Source organism: Bos indicus, chromosome 5 (genome assembly GCF_029378745.1).
Source record: "Bos indicus isolate NIAB-ARS_2022 breed Sahiwal x Tharparkar chromosome 5, NIAB-ARS_B.indTharparkar_mat_pri_1.0, whole genome shotgun sequence".
In the NCBI taxonomy this organism is placed as follows: Eukaryota; Metazoa; Chordata; class Mammalia; order Artiodactyla; family Bovidae; genus Bos; species Bos indicus.
This window is the reverse complement of record NC_091764.1, coordinates 106,414,952-106,430,325: the sequence shown is the minus strand read 5'-3', so window position 1 is coordinate 106,430,325 and position 15,374 is coordinate 106,414,952. Positions and strand designations below refer to the sequence as shown.

Here is a 15,374-nt window from a genome sequence, read left to right as displayed (position 1 = left end):
CCAGACGCACCAAGCAGCCTCTGAATCATTGAGAAGCACAGAGAAGGGTGGCGCCCATCCCTGGGTGGTTGGGGAGCTCCCCCCAGCTGCCCGGCCTCCCTTCTGTCACTGTCACAGGGCCCCATGCCAGCCGGGCTCCCCAGCCGCTGTCCCTGTCCGCCTGCACTGCATTCCGGACGTGGGAGCTCCGGGCCGTCACACACCCGCTTCCTCCTCTGCCTCTCACCGCCAGCATCCTCGGAGGGGCCAGCACAAGGTTTCCATTAGCGAAGCACATTTTTGTGCTATGGATATTGAACCGGGGAGGAAAGAAAGCAGACTGTTGTCCATGATGGATGGGTTTTCTAGAGGGCTTCCCAGGGTGGTCCTTAAGGGGCCAGGATGGAGCCACGCAGGCTTCACAGCTTCACAACATGCCCTTGTTCGGGTGCGTGCCCATGCTGGGGGTCTGTCTGCTCTGCCCCCGGCTTCCCCCACCTCCATCCCTCCTTGCCCTCCCTCCCCCTCCCCCCAACATCCCAGCTTCCAGTTTATCTCAGTGCAAAACACCTTCTCAGTTCTCCTTTTAGAATCAAAAGTGCCCTGTCCCTGGGCTTGCTCTGTATTACCAATGTGGCTATCCTGAAGTGGGAGGATGGCATGGGGACCCCAGCTCGAGAAACGTAGCCTGATAATCCTGCATTTAAAAATATCTCTATCTCCCTTTCCAGAATGCTGAGGTTTTCTTAAGCTTTGTAAGCGTGCTTTCCCCATGATCGTCACCCTTATCCACACACAGTCCAGATGAAATGGGATGGATGAACCACAGGCCCATTTCAGGGTTCTCCATGACTTGCATGGTGCTGAGAACAGAGTAAGCAGGAGCTGGATAAATGATTTACAAACATGACTTGGGGTCTATGGAAACTTAGTTTATAAATCCATTTCCCTCAGCTCAGTTAACTCCATTTTTAAATTTTATTATTTTATTTTTGAAATATATATTTATTCGGCTGAGTCAGGTCCTAATTGCATCATACAGGATCCCTTGTGGCATGTGGGCTTAGTTGCTCCTTGGCGTGTGGAATCTTAGTTCCCTGTCCAGGGATCAAATCTGCATCCCCTGCTTTGCAAGGCAGATTCTTAACCACTGAAGCACCAGAGAAGTGCCCCCCCCCACACACTTTTTTTTTTTAAATAGAAGAAGGAAATGACCTTTGGGAATTTGAGTGGCTGAGTGAAGAAGCAAATCCAGTCCTCCCAGAAGTCCCTTCCCAGTCCATCTCGTCACACTGTTGGGGGAACTTTGAACCACTATCTTAAGTACCTCTGCCCTCAGGGTGCTTTCAGCCTGGCCAGGCAGTCAGAACCTATGGAGGAAATAATAAAAGACAATTCAGGGAAATGACAGTGAATAGTCCAACACAAAACTGCTTTGGGGACAGATAGCGCTTGAAAACGGGAATGCATCGAGACCCAATTCACTGAGCAAAAAGGTGGAAAGGCTATAAAGGGAAACGTTCATCCAAGGTCAAATCACTGAAGACAAAGCCAAGTTCATCAAATCTTTAATCCTGCGGAAGGACTTTCAAAGAGCCTTTGGGGACAGGTGGAGTGACCGACAGGACGCCCAGACCTCCCAGGAGAAGCCTGAAGATCAGTGCCACATCCGGTCTTTTATTCTTTAGCTCTTTCCACCCCTGGGGCAGAACAACTCTAAGTCACGGAGTCTCTTGCAGCATCCAAAAGTCCATACTGTCCAAGTCTCAGAAATTTACGTATTAGAGGCTCCAAGAAATTCTAAGGGCAAAAACCAAAACCAAAGAACAGAAAACCCCACATCAGGAAACCTTGAACTCAGTGTTATCGGAGCTTCCCTCTCTGACCTTCAGAACCATCGTCCCTGCTGCCTGGTCCCTAGGAGAAGTGGAACACCGAGGAAGGAAGCCTTTGTCTGGGGCGGTTTTAGGTACTGACCCACATGTTGCCTTCCTGAGGGGCTCCCTAGCTCTCAGATCCCTGAGTTCACACATAAAGACAAACCCATGTGTTCCTTTCCTTCTGGAAGGAATCTCAGCACTCCCCACCTACCTCTGCTCCCACACCTGCCTCCTGGGCATGTTGTGGGTCTTCTCCCCAGAGAGTTGCCAGAGATCGAGTCTCATCTACCGGTTTGTCCAGGGCTTAGCATGGACCTTGGCGTGCAAAACGTAGGTGTGTAAACAAATGTGAGCTGAGTGGGATGCATTGCACCTATGAGTAGTTCTAGTGCTTTCTTTTCTCTTCTCCTGAAAACCTCATCTCCACCCCGCAACCCAGAGACTGTGTCTGGAGTCTCCCCAAAGGCCCAGCTTGGAGGTACTGAGATCCTCCACCCCACTCCCTCCCTCCACCCCAACCTTTCCCTGAAGCTTCTGCCCTAAAATCTCTGTGTCCCCAGTTGATGGGGCAGCAGCCTGTGCCCCACCTCCTGCCCCTCCTCTCCACACTCCTCCCCACTCCTCCTTATCCTCTCCCCACCGCCCTCTCTCCCACTTCCCACCACCCCACCCCAGCCAGGCTTTCTTTCCCTCTATTGAGCTGTCAGCCCAGCAGCTGGCTCCAAGGAACCTCTGTTTGGCTGGGCCCTGGGCCAATCCCTTGCCTCCAGCTGCCCAATTCAGGATGATCTAAATCAGAGATGCATGTGTAGGCCTCGTGTCCTCAAGGGATGCTCTTCCCTGGGCTTCTGGGATAAAGAGCACCCTCAGAGAATAGCCACATCCGGCCAGTGGGGGCACCTCTGACCACAGCCACCATGGCCACTAGCTCTGCTAGTCCAGAGTGGACGCAGTTTGTAGGGGTGGCTTTGGAGAGGGTCTCGGCTCTCTTTCAGGAAGAGGGCTTCCTGCTCCTTCCCAATGGCTCAAGTGGTAAAGAATCTGCCTGTAATGCAGGAGATACAGGAGATGCGGGTTCGATCCCTGGGTCGGGAAGATCCCCTGGAGAAGAGCATGGCAACCCATTCCAGTATTCTTGCCTGGAGAATCCCATGGACAGAAGAGCCCGGTGGGCTACAGTCCTTGGGGTCACAAAGAGTCAGACATGACTGAGCACGTACGCGTGCATACATCCTGCTCCTTGTCACTGAAAGAGGCTGGTTCTGGGAATGGCCCAGGCTGGTCTTGGAAGATCCAGATGCGTGTCAGAGAAGATGTAGGAAAATGCTAGGGCCCCATCCTGTGTCCGCACCCCAGCTCCTTTCTGCACACAGGACACGAGGGAGGTCCAGGAAAAGAACTGTGGGACATGCTCTTGGGGCAATGAGGCAGAGGACGAGGCCGGGGTAGGGGTGGTGTGCAGGGAAAAGGGCACGTGACCTGCTCACTACACCAGCCAAGGGGCCCCGCAGCCCCCCACCAGGTGGAGGAGCAGGAAACAGGGACGTCTCCAGGTCCTGACATGTGGTTGTAATGATCACAGACCTCATAGGCGCCTGGGGACCTCAGAGGTCATCTCCTGCATCCTCCTGCTTCCGGGCAGGGCTGTATCTAAACTAGTCAAGATGTGCAGGCAGTTCTGTTTGTAAAGGTCCCTGGAGAAGGAGGGAAATGAGCTTCCTTTCATCAAATATGAGGCTTGAGGATCTCAGTGTTGACTTTGCCACCATCATCCACAAAGGTCATACTTTAGAAAGACTACGTCAGAAACTGTCTCATGACTCAGCTGGATGCTGGGACACATGGGTCCTGGGTCAGGAGAGGGTTGGGATCCACCTTCCCCAAGTTTCCCAGGCCTGGGAGTGCCCATTGCCCAGCCACGCCCTCCAGCTGCCCTTCCGGCTCTCTGCTCATCTCGGCGATGTGTGTGGGTGGTTAGAACAGGAGTCAGCAACGCGAGCACCCTGTTATTGGTGCGATGCATGCTCATAGCTGCTACGGCTGCAGCTCTCGGTGGAAAAGAAAGTCTGTCTTTCAGTTTCTTTCGTAAGAAGATCTGTTGTCCGGACTTCCCTGGCGGTCCAGTGGTTAAGACTCTGCACTTCCAATGCAGGAGGCGCGGGTTCGATCCGTGGTCGGGGAACTAAGATCTCCACATGCCACCCAGTGTGGCCAAAAATTTTAAAAAGGAAAAAAAAAAAAAAACCATTTGTCTACCATCCTGTCCCAAGGCAGAAAGGGGGTTAGGGTGAGTGTCCCAGCTGGGATGTCTTCCCTGATCTGTCTCCCCTTCCACCTCCTCTCTGCCTCCCCAGCCAGGCCGTGATAGGTTCCCCACCCCACACTGCCATCTTCTGTGTATCCCCCATAACCACACTGGGTGACCTTTTGGAGGGGCAGTGGTGTGGTACAGAGTAACTGTTAGGGGGTCCCTATGGGGTGGGCTTCCCTGGTGGTTCAGACGGTAAAGAATCTGCCTGCAATGCGAGAGACCTGGGTTAAATCCTTGGGTCAGGAAGATATCCTGGAGAAGGGAATGGCAATCCACTGACATATTCTTGCCTGGAAAATTCTATGGAATTCTCCAGAGGAGCCTGGAGGGCTATGGTCCATGGGGTCGCAAAGAATTGGATAGGAGTGTGCGACTAACATTTTTACACCATGGGGTACCTGTATAATTTAGTATCTAAACCAGAATGCCATTGAGGTTGAAAAGGCTGCCATTATTGATGCAGGATGACAGGCATAAATCAGAATTCCACCAGGTCAAGTGGAGTCCTCGATCACCCTGGCTCAGAGTTTGAATGAAGTCCCTACAACTTATATTATCTGATCCTGAGCAATTGAACTATTTTGAGTCTTAGGTTTCTTATTGGTAAAAACCATGGTAGTCCAATGTGATAACAGAGTCAGACACGACTTAGTAAACATACTAATGTACAATGTCTACCCCCTAGGCAGGGGCAGGATCTCGGTCTTTGAAATGCATGAGTTATTCAAGATGTTTGTTAAAAATTAAGATGCCCAGGGACATCCCTGGCAGTCTAGTGGTTAAAGCTCCATGCTCCTAATGCATGGGGCATGGGTTCAATCCCTGGTCAGAAAACATGGCATAAGACCCCATACACTGTGTAAGATCAGATCAGATCAGATCAGTCACTCAGTCGGTCCAACTCTTTGCGACCCCATGAATTGCAGCACGCCCGGCCTCCCTGTCCATCACCAGCTCCCGGAGTTCACTCAGACTCATGTCCATCGAGTCAGTGACGCCATCCAGCCATCTCATCCTCTGTCGTCCCCTTCTCCTCCTGCCCTCAATCCCTCCCAGCATCAGAGTCTTTTCCAATGAATCAACTCTTCACATGAGGTGGCCAAAGTACTGGAGTTTCAGCTTTAGCATCATTCCTTCCAAAGAAATCCCAGGGCTGATCTCCTTCAGAATGGACTGGTTGGATCTTGCAGTCCAAGGGACTCTCAAGAGTCTTCTCCAACACCACAGTTCAAAAGCATCAATTCTTCGGCACTCAGCTTTCTTCACAGTCCAACTCTCACATCATACATGACCACAGGAAAAACCATAGCCTTGACTAGACGAACCTTTGTTGGCAAAGTAATGTCTCTGCTTTTGAATATGCTATCTAGGTTGGTCATAACTTTCCTTCCAAGGAGTAAGCGTTTTTTAATTTCATGGCTGCATGGTGCAGCCTAAAAATATTTTTCAATTAAAAATGTAAAAAAAAGTAAAAAATTTAAAAATTTTCATTAAAAATCCAATATTTTTATTTTTAAAAATTAAAAAAGAATGAAGACACCCAACCCAACTCCAGTAAATTCTGACCCACTGGCTCAGAGTGTGGCCTAGGAACTTGTATTTTGATGGGTGGTCCGTAGCTCAAATTCTGAGAAGCCTTGCCTTTGAGTCATAGTAAGGACAGTGAGAATAACATAAGTAAGGCGCCTGGCTCAGAGTGGCCACCAGGAGGACTGCCGTCACCCCTCTCTATCCTTACCTTTTTTCCCTTCCTCCTTCCCCTCTACCCTGTGAGTTCCCCTGGGCTAGAGTTGTGTCTTATCAGCTTTGCAGACACAGTGCCAGCCTGGCACACACTGGCAGCTAATGATGGCCTAGAGCTCCTTTTTGGATGTCCATATTTAGAGGACAGGGTTTTCCCGATGGCTCAGTGGGTAAACAAGCCCCCTGCCATGCAGGAGACACAGGAGATTTGAGTTCAATCCTTGGGTCAGGAAGATCCCCTGGAGAAGGGAGTGGCAACCCACACCAGTATTCTTGCCTGGGAAATTCCATGGACAGAGGAGCCTGGCAGGCTACAGACCATGGAATCGCAAAGAGTCGGACACAACTGAGTGACTAGGCACACACACACACGAGTAGAGGATCGAGGAAGATGCCTGCCCACCGTCACCCACAGGCACTGGTACCCAGGGACCCCTCGGGGAGAATCGCCGATCTGCAGAGGATGGACTTCTGTGCAGTTGGCCTCATGCCCACTGCTTCCCTCCCAGCTCCACCCTCAAGCTCAAGTTGAACAACCTGGGCTAGGGTGGAGCCCAGGTTTGCTGAGAAATCTGGCTGAGAGATCTGACCGTTAAATGAGTTTCATCCTGAAATGACTTGGAGTGAAAACTGAAAGTAAAACTCAAACCGCCCACTTCCCCAGCGAGTGCTGATCTCAGCGAAGCTGCTCCAGGCTTGGAGGCCTGGTACTGCCTCTCCCTTCCCTGCCCAAACCCCAACTTCGCTGAGCACTGTACCCCAATACCCACCTCTGCCCATGCAGGACTCAGAGGCTGGGGTGTGGTGGGGGAGACACCCCTCTTCACAGAGCAGACACGCAGATTCCTTATCAACCCGGACTCCTTGCTATGCCTGGACTCTCTTTACCAAATGAGAAGCCGTTCTTCCATTTAAAGATGCGTATCGGACACATATCATGACCATTATGTACTGAGCTTCAAACTATGCTGTCCCAACAGCAAGCTGGTACCACTTAAGTCAAAAACAGAAGCAGAAGTTTTAAAAATACAAAAATAAAATTCCTTTCTTTTTCCTATGATTAAAGAAGAGTTGTGGCTTCCCAAGTAGCATAGTAAAAAAATCCACCTGCAATGCAGGAGGTGTAGGAGGTGTAGATTCAATCCCTGGGTCAGGAAGATGCCCTGGAGGAGGAAATGACAACCCTCTCAGGATTCTCGCCTGGGAAATCCCGTGGACAGGGGAGCCTGGCGGGCTACAGTTCATGGGGTCACAAAGAGTCAGACACGGCTGAGCAACTGAACAAAGCAAGGTTATGATAAAATGATTAGTTCATTTACATTCACTTGTAACAATTATATAAGAACTTGAATTTTGTCATGTTTGGGGTTTGTTCACTCCTGTGAATAACGGTACAGTTAGGTGAGGTTTTCTGTTATGGTACCCAAACTCACCATTTTGTCCTTTTTAATCTTTCAGGGATTCAATATAAATTTTTCACTCAAAAGAATAAATAAAAATAAAAGTACAAAAATAAGTATACATGTTCATGCATATACTAGCATGCATATGAGAACAATATGATACATTTTTATAGCAAAAACTCAAGCACTGCAGGAGCAAAGGACAGGGTGCCTATAATGCCTCCAAAAACCACCTCCTTTAATAGTTCAGATTTTTTTTAACGCTATAGGATAGTTCCTGGAGAAGGGAAGGGCAGCCCACTCCAGTTTTCTTGCCTGGAGAATCCCATGGACAGAGGAGCCTAGCAGGCTACAGTCCATGGGGTCACAAAGAGTTGGACGCGACTGAGGGACTAACACACACCACACATAGGGGAGTTAGTCTGTGCGGTGGGATTGCCCCTGAATGCACACTGTTCCCTGAGGCTCCAGGAGGTTGTATAAACATACCCAAATTCACCCAGCTGGGAGGTAGTGTGGGGAAGAGAGACAGAGACAGAGGGCAAGCAACCTACCACCGCTGATCTGCTAACCAGGGTGCAGGAAGAGCTTCCTAAGAGATCAGTGAGCCTGGCCCATCTAGCAGTACCAATTCCTGGCCCTCGGCTTCCAGGTGCTCACCTCCACCTGGATCCTCCTACCTTCCTTCACGAATGCCCATCTCCCACTTCACTCTCGTCCACCTGCACCTCATTATGTCCCAGGTATAAGCACACATAGAAGCCTTCTCATCCAAGGCTCCTACATATTTAAGATCCATGTTAAAAACGGGGGTGTTTTTTATCTGTCATGGAATATATTTAATTCCAGTATATTATCGAGCAGGAAGGAGGGTGACAGCTTTTTATTGAATAACCTCATCTCTTCTTTCCTCCTACAATCGTCAAACAAATAAACCAGGACTTTCCTGGTGGCCCAGGGGAAGAATCCACCTTCCAGTGCGGGAGAGGCAGGTTCAATTCTTAGTTGGGGAACACGCTCCCATGTGCCACAGAGAAACTAAGCTGGGTGCCACAATGGAGACCCAGCACGGCCAAAACAAACAAACAAACTTTGCCCCCAAAAGAGGCCCATAAGAGCAAAGCTAGTGGGATATCAGCGTGAACAATTAAAGAGACTGTCGCCTCATATCATGCAGGGGATTTAACTCATAAGTTCACGCCTCTTCCAACAATCTATCTTAAAATCAGAAGTCAAAAAAGAGGACTGTCCCAGGGACGTGTGCTCACACCCACCTGTTGAGCTGTCACTTCCTTGTAATGGTAATTCCTGGATCATGGTCATTTTCTCCAGTCATCCACATATTTCCTCCATTCTGGAGGTGTACTGTGCAGTGAACACGGTTCCCTGAGCACCTCCTTTCCAACAATCTGTCCTCTACCTACCCCCCCACTTAGTCCCGTACTCATACGCTAGACCTCGTTTTGCCAATAATTTCAATTCCACCATAATCTCAGTTTCTTGCATTCCACGCTTTCATTCTTTGCCCCTCTAGAACCTCAGTTCCAACCATCTTGGATTCCCAGACCCTCATTCTCCCTGGCCTCACTCCCTCTCCCTTTCTTACCTGCCTTAAATCCTCTGGTCAGTCCTGATGATGACTCCTTCGTGTATATCCTCAATTCCTTGCCCTGCTTTGCTTTATCCCAGCAAAATACGAGCTGAGAAGCATCAGGCTGGGGTACCGAGACCACCGCATGGGTATAGGAGCGTGTAGATATTCTGGGTGCTTCTCAGAAGTGCGGGGACTCTCTACAGCCACAGGGAATACAAGGCTCCAGCTGGCGTGACCAGAACCCCAAAGCAAAGAGTGCTCCTTGAAGGAGCCGTGGGTGTGTGAGGACTTACGAGGAAGTGGAGAAGTTCTAGACGAATCAGACTGCAGCACTGAGCGATTCCTCTGAAGCACAGTCCTCTGCCGTCAGGTCCTGGGGACTCACCGTGACGACTCGCTCCTCGCAGCTCTGGACACAGCAGCCGCTCCTTCCGAGTTCCCAAGAAAAAGAGTCCAATTGGGTCACAATGCACCGTCCCACACAGAAATTGCTATGGGACAGAGGCTCTTTCAAGCCACCTGAGAGGAGCCAGGGCTCAGCGTGGCCACTAATCCTCCGATCAGGTGTCTGCGACCTGGATGGCACGGCTCCGGCCCCAGAGGGTGCTGACTGTGACCAGGGTGAGTGGTCCTGACCACATCCTCATCACACTGACTCACATTTAATTCTGAGAACGAGTTCTTCATGTCACTTGTCCAGGAACCCCAGACATCCACTGCTAAGGGGATTTCAATGGTGGTCCCCAGGACTTTCAGACTGACTCACCCTGTTGGTCCTACAACGCTGACCACACGCTGATGTCATTGCAAAGCCTGCCAGGAGACTAGAATGAAAAACTTTATGCCCTGTTCCTGACTTAGGCTTTAAAGTCAGGCTGAAAGCGCATTAGGCTTTAAAGCAGAAGGATTGAATTTGTATCCTGGTTCTGTCTCGGACTAGCCATGAGACTTCTGGAAGCTGATGTGAGCTCTCTGAACCTCGGTTTTGTCATCTGTACAATGGGGAGAGGGATGTTCACCTCCCTGAATCTCAGGAGCTTTAGCTCCCTGTACTCATCTCGCTCCCAGTATATGCTTGTTTCTTCCACCCCGGATCCCCCCACCCCTGCACCCTGCAGAGACACAAATCAGTCCTCATTAAACACTCTATGCTGTATTTTTTCTGCAGCTAAAAAGAGCAAGAACTGGGCTTCTCCAGTAGCTCAGTGGTACAGAATCCATCTGCCAATGCAGGAGACATGGGTTCGATCCCTGGTCAGGGAAGATTCCACATGCTGTGGAGCAATTAAGCCCATGTGCCACAACTACTGAACCTGTGCTCTAGAGCCTGGGAGCTGCAACTTCTGAGCCCATGTGCTGCAACTACTGAAGCCTGCTTGTCTAGAGCCTGTGCTCCCCAAACAAGAGAAGCCACCACAATGAGAAGCCCATGCGTCGCAACTAGAGAGTAGCCCTTGCTTGCCGCAACTCGAGAAAAGCCCACACAGCAACGAAGACCCAGCACAGCCAAAATACATAAATAAATAAATAAAAGCCCAAGAACCTCCACCGCCACTTGTCCTAGAGGCAGAAGATCTGCGATGGAGTCTCAGCGCTGCACGAAGTGGTGTGCGACCCTGATGCCCCCATTCTGCCCTCCAGACCCCCACTTCCTTCTCTGAAATAGTGGGGACCCAGAGGTTAGATGACCTTTTGCATCCCTGTGGCTCAGCGTCCTCAGATCCAAATATTCTGATTAATTCGGCCTCCTTCCTCTAAACTTGAGAAAACTGCCTAAGTCACTCCACCCGACGTGGACACAGAAGTTAGGAGGGGCCTCGGGAGCGAAATGTACATGGGTTGGGGGAGAGGGAGCGAGAGGGGGCCTGAGCTGAGTTAAAATGATGAAGCCACACAGAATTGCTCCTCCACCGCATCCTGGACTGCGGTCCGCCTGCCTCCAGGACACCTGCTGACAAGTCCTACCGGCCTGGAAAGGACAGGGCAGATAAGGCAGAGCCTCTGTCCTCCCCTTAACCCAGCGGCTGATGGAGAATGGCCTTCGCTCAAGAGGGGAACATGACCCACACAAGTCAAGGTGGTTGTAAGACCTGAATCCCCTTCTTGCCCTGCAGTCTGGAGGTGTGAACTTCAAGTCAGCTCTGCTCCCCGCGCTGCCCCTCCAGGCTGTGATGAGGAGGAAATGTGATAAAGTGGAGGATGCCCCCCGGTCACCGCATTCCCTGTACACAGGGGCACCCTCCCAACTGAGACTGACTTCCCAACCCGAGTGTGAGCTTCCAGACATGGAGCCAAACCATCCACATCTTGGTGCAGCCTTCTGACTCACCAGACACGGAGCTCAGCTCTTTATATATCATTTTCTCATTTAATCCCCACCCATAACATTATGGGGTTATTATTTTCATATTCTAGATGAGGAACTAAAACTGGAAGTTAGGTCACTTGCCAAAAGACCGGTAGTTACTAAATGGCTGAGCCAGGATGTTTCTCTAAGCTCATTTCGAAAACCCAGTTACTTCAAAACATGTATTACAAAAGTTTATGCCAATGAAGCGCCTCCTCTCCACTCCCGTGCGCCAGCACAGTCCTTTCCTCAAGGCCACCAGGATCAACCAGTTCTTTTATATCATCCTCTAGATACTGCCTGCATATACTTTCTAATGTGCATCAATATTGCTTTGAATGCATGTGTGCATGCTCAGTTGCTTCAGTCATGTCTGACTCTTTGAGACTGAAGCCCACCAGGCTCCTCGGTCCATGGGATTCTGCAGCAAGAATACTGAAGTGGGTTGTCATGCCCTCCTCCAGGGTATCTTCCTGACCCAGGAATCAAACCTGTGTCTCCTGCATTGCGGGAAGATTCTTTACCACAGAGCCACCTGGGAAGCCCCATTGCTTTGTATACTCCTTACCCCAAATGGTAATGTCCTGTTGTTCAGCACTTTGCTTTGAAACTGAGTAAATATCTTTTTTAAAATTGGAGTAGAGTTGCTCTACAGTGCTGTGCCAGTCCCTTCTGTACAACAAAGTGAATCAGCTGTATGTGTAGATATTCCCCCCCCCCCACTTTTTGTGCCTCCTCCCCACCCATCCCATCCTATCCCTCTAGGTCACCGCAGAGCACCAAGCTGGGCTTCCTGTGCTACCCAGCAACTTGCCTCTAGCCATCTATCTAACACGTGATAGTGTAAATACATCGGTGCTGCTCTCAATTCATCCCACCCTCTCCTTTCCCTCTGTGTCCACAAATCCGTACTCTACATCTGTGTTTCTATTCCTGCCCAGCAAGTAGGTTTATCGGTACCATTTTTTTAGATGTCCTATGCGTTAATATACATTTGTATTTCTGTTTCTGATTTCCTTCACCCTGTATAACAGGCTCAAGGTTCATCCACATCTCTACAAATAATCCAATTTCATTCCTTTTTAATGGCTGAGTGATACTCCATTGTGTATACGTACCACATTTTCTTTATCTGTCCCTTTGTCAATGAACATTTAGGTTGCTTCCAAGTCCTGGCTATTGTAAATAAAAGTTAATAAATATCTTAAAGGTGATTTCTCTCTCTGCCCCTCTCTCCATCTCCCTCTCCATGCCTGGGACTTTGCAACTGGATTTGTTCAGAGTCTGTCTCTGCATGGCTGCCTTTTTTTATGGTGGACTTGGGAGTTCATGAGGCATAAAAGCTGGAAGCAACTTAAAGATTCTGCAGGTGACCTCCTCCATCAACAGGTAGGTTCCCCCAAAACCCAGAGCAGGTGACCTGATTAGACCACCACTGCTGGCACGAGCCCAGGAGCCTTCCAGGGTCAGGCTCTGTCTACTGCCAAAGATGGTCTAGATACAGAGGTGGTGGTCAGGACCATCAGACCAGTGTCCAGGGCTGCAGCATCTTAGGGAACCCCTGCCTGACTTGATTTCCTTTCACCAGAGAGAAATCTGGGTACGTGCAGTTGGTCCTAACCACTGGGGAAGAGCTTTGAGTCCAGGAGCACTCATTCCCCAAGCCTCGGTTCAGCCTCTTTAATCTGCCCAGCCCTCACTGCCACATGGGTGAAGGGACTTTAACGCCAGTCTCGGGGGACCAGAAGAGAGTCCCAGGGAGATGGCTGGGTGATCAGGGGGTCGTATGGGGGATCTGAAGTCCCCTTAACACTCTGGGCCTCCATCCTCCAAGTTTCCCCTATTTACATTGTGAAAAATAAGCTATGCTTGAAGGAAACTTCCACAGCATGAAGCTCAAACAAGTTTTAATGTAACTCTTCTTTCTAGAACAGAGAGGACTATGAGTGGACCGCATTATGCCAGTTACATCATGAAGCCAGAATGTCCGAGGACCTGAAGAATAGACCAGTCACTGCTTTTTCCAGTATGGTTTCAGTTCAGTTGCTCAGTTGTGTCAGACTCTTTGCGACCCCATGGACTGCAGCACGCAAGGCTTCCCTGTGCATCACCAACACCAGAGCTTGCTCAAACTCATGTCCATCAAGTCGGTGATGCCACCCAACTATCTCATGCTCTGCCATCCCCTTCTGCTCCTGCCTTCAGTCTTTCCCAGCATCAGGGTCTTTTCCAATGAGTCAGTTCTTCGCATCAGGTGGCCTTCAGCTTCAGCATCAATCCTTCCCCTGATATTCAGGGCTGATTTCCTTTAGGATTGACTGGTTGGATCTCCTTGCAGTCCAAGAGACTCTCTAGAGTCTTCTCCATCACCATAGTTCAAAAGCATCAGTTCTTCAGTGCTCAGCTTTCTTTATGGTCCAACTCTCACATCCATACATGACCACTGGGAAAACCATAGCTTTGACTAGGCAGACCTTTGTCAGCAAAGTATGGTTTAGGGACCATTTTATCTAGAGATCAAGGATGGTCTAACATTCAGTGGTTCCCAGACTTTTTACACTTGATAAACTAGCACAACTTCACCCCCAAATTTGAGGGCCAATAAAAAGCTGATGACTCAGCATTTTGCCAAATAAGAATATGAATTTAGGGAGGCACAGATGTAGAAAGACTATTTGCTATGATTATTGTTTCACAATGTGAAGATCTTCTGAAAACAAAAAGTAAAATGATCTAAGACTAAAGATACCCCTTCAAAGAATGTTTTCCTTTTTCTATTGCAGTGGAGTTGATTCACAGTGCTGCACTACTTCCAGGTGTACAGCAAAGCGATTCAGTTGTACATACATATATATATTCTTTTCCATTACAGGTTATCGTAAGATACTAAATTTAGTTCACTGTGCTATTCGGTAGGTCCTTATTGTTTATTCAAGGAATGTTTTCTGCTCACATCGCGCATGCTAAGTCTCTTCAATCCTGTCCAACTCTTTTTGACCTTATGGACCACAGCCCTCAAGTCTCCTCTGTCCACGGGATTCTCCAGGAAAGAATATGGGAATGGGTCGTCATGCCCTCCTCCAGAGGCTCTTCCTGACCCAGGGATTGAACCTCCGTCTCTTACGTCTCCTGCGTTGGCAGACGGGTTCTTTCCTACTAGCGCCGCCTGGGAGGCCCACATAAGTAGTCTTTGCTCTCCCTCACACCAGCAAAAGTTTCTTCAAGGACCTTCAGAGATCCATCATGGGTCCTCATTTAGGAGTTAATGAACTTGATGACGTGATGCAGGCATGCTCTTCTTAACCGACGGTGTTTACTAGTAGTTGCCTTAAATTGTTCTTGCATCCTAACCTCCTTCCCTCCTCCCTCATTCCTTCTTCCCTTCCTTCCTTCTCTCCTTCCCTCCCTCCCGTCCTTTATAAATGCTTCTTGAGCAACTACTATGTTCTAGCCATCTTCCTACCACCTTTTCCTCTATAACGAATACTTTTATAGTACCGAAGAGCCTCCCCACACCCGATCAAGAGGAGCCCCTGAGGTTGTAAAGAGAAGCTGGTTGGTTTCGATGGAGTTCTTTCTGACTGGGAGAGCTGGGACAGCAGATGTAGAATGGTAACCCTCAGCCAGAAAGGAAAAGACCCTTAACTCAACTTCGGCTGAAGCAAGAGCCCTTTCAGGTCTATTTTGAGAGATTTGAAAAGCGTGCCTGCACCTGGGGTTTGGTCCCCAGAGAGACCCATCCCAGGAAGCAGGTTGCACTTCCCCTGTGTCCACCTGGCTGGGAGTTCACCTCCACCTGCACCGGCCCATCACCTGCAGGCAACAATGTTGCTGGAGAGTTTTAACATCCCCGGAGGCAACCTTGGATGTGCGATCACATGACCTAGCTGTCCAGGTTGCTCCTGAAACATGCATCACCACTTTGGGTAGGGTTCTATTCCCAAGTCACGCACGCTGTGCAGGTCAGCCCTACCCTGTTGTTTTTAGCCTATTATTTTAGTGCACACTTTTGCAGAATGCAAGGGTTTTCAGGAATGCTCAGGCTATGTTACAGCGTAGAACCTTGTGGTAATTTAATACTACTGATCTTTAACTATATGTGAAACTGCAGAACGAT

General features: G+C 49.4%; 1 long non-coding RNA gene across 3 annotated transcripts in view; it reads right to left on the bottom strand.

The window, feature by feature from the left end:
* Nucleotides 1-10,595, bottom strand: part of LOC109559747 (uncharacterized) — a 45,893-nt gene extending 35,298 nt beyond the window's left edge. The window contains exons 1-3 of one of the 3 annotated variants that reach the window (XR_011566781.1): nucleotides 8,923-10,595; nucleotides 6,684-6,906; nucleotides 1,195-2,174 (exon numbers count right to left, since the gene is read on the bottom strand). This is a non-coding gene — a long non-coding RNA (uncharacterized lncRNA). Of the gene's footprint in view, nucleotides 1-516; nucleotides 2,175-6,683; nucleotides 6,907-8,922 lie in introns of those variants that run through there. The other 2 variants (XR_011566780.1, XR_002180833.2) reach the window with 2 other exon arrangements.
* Nucleotides 10,596-15,374: the final 4,779 nt, after the last annotated feature.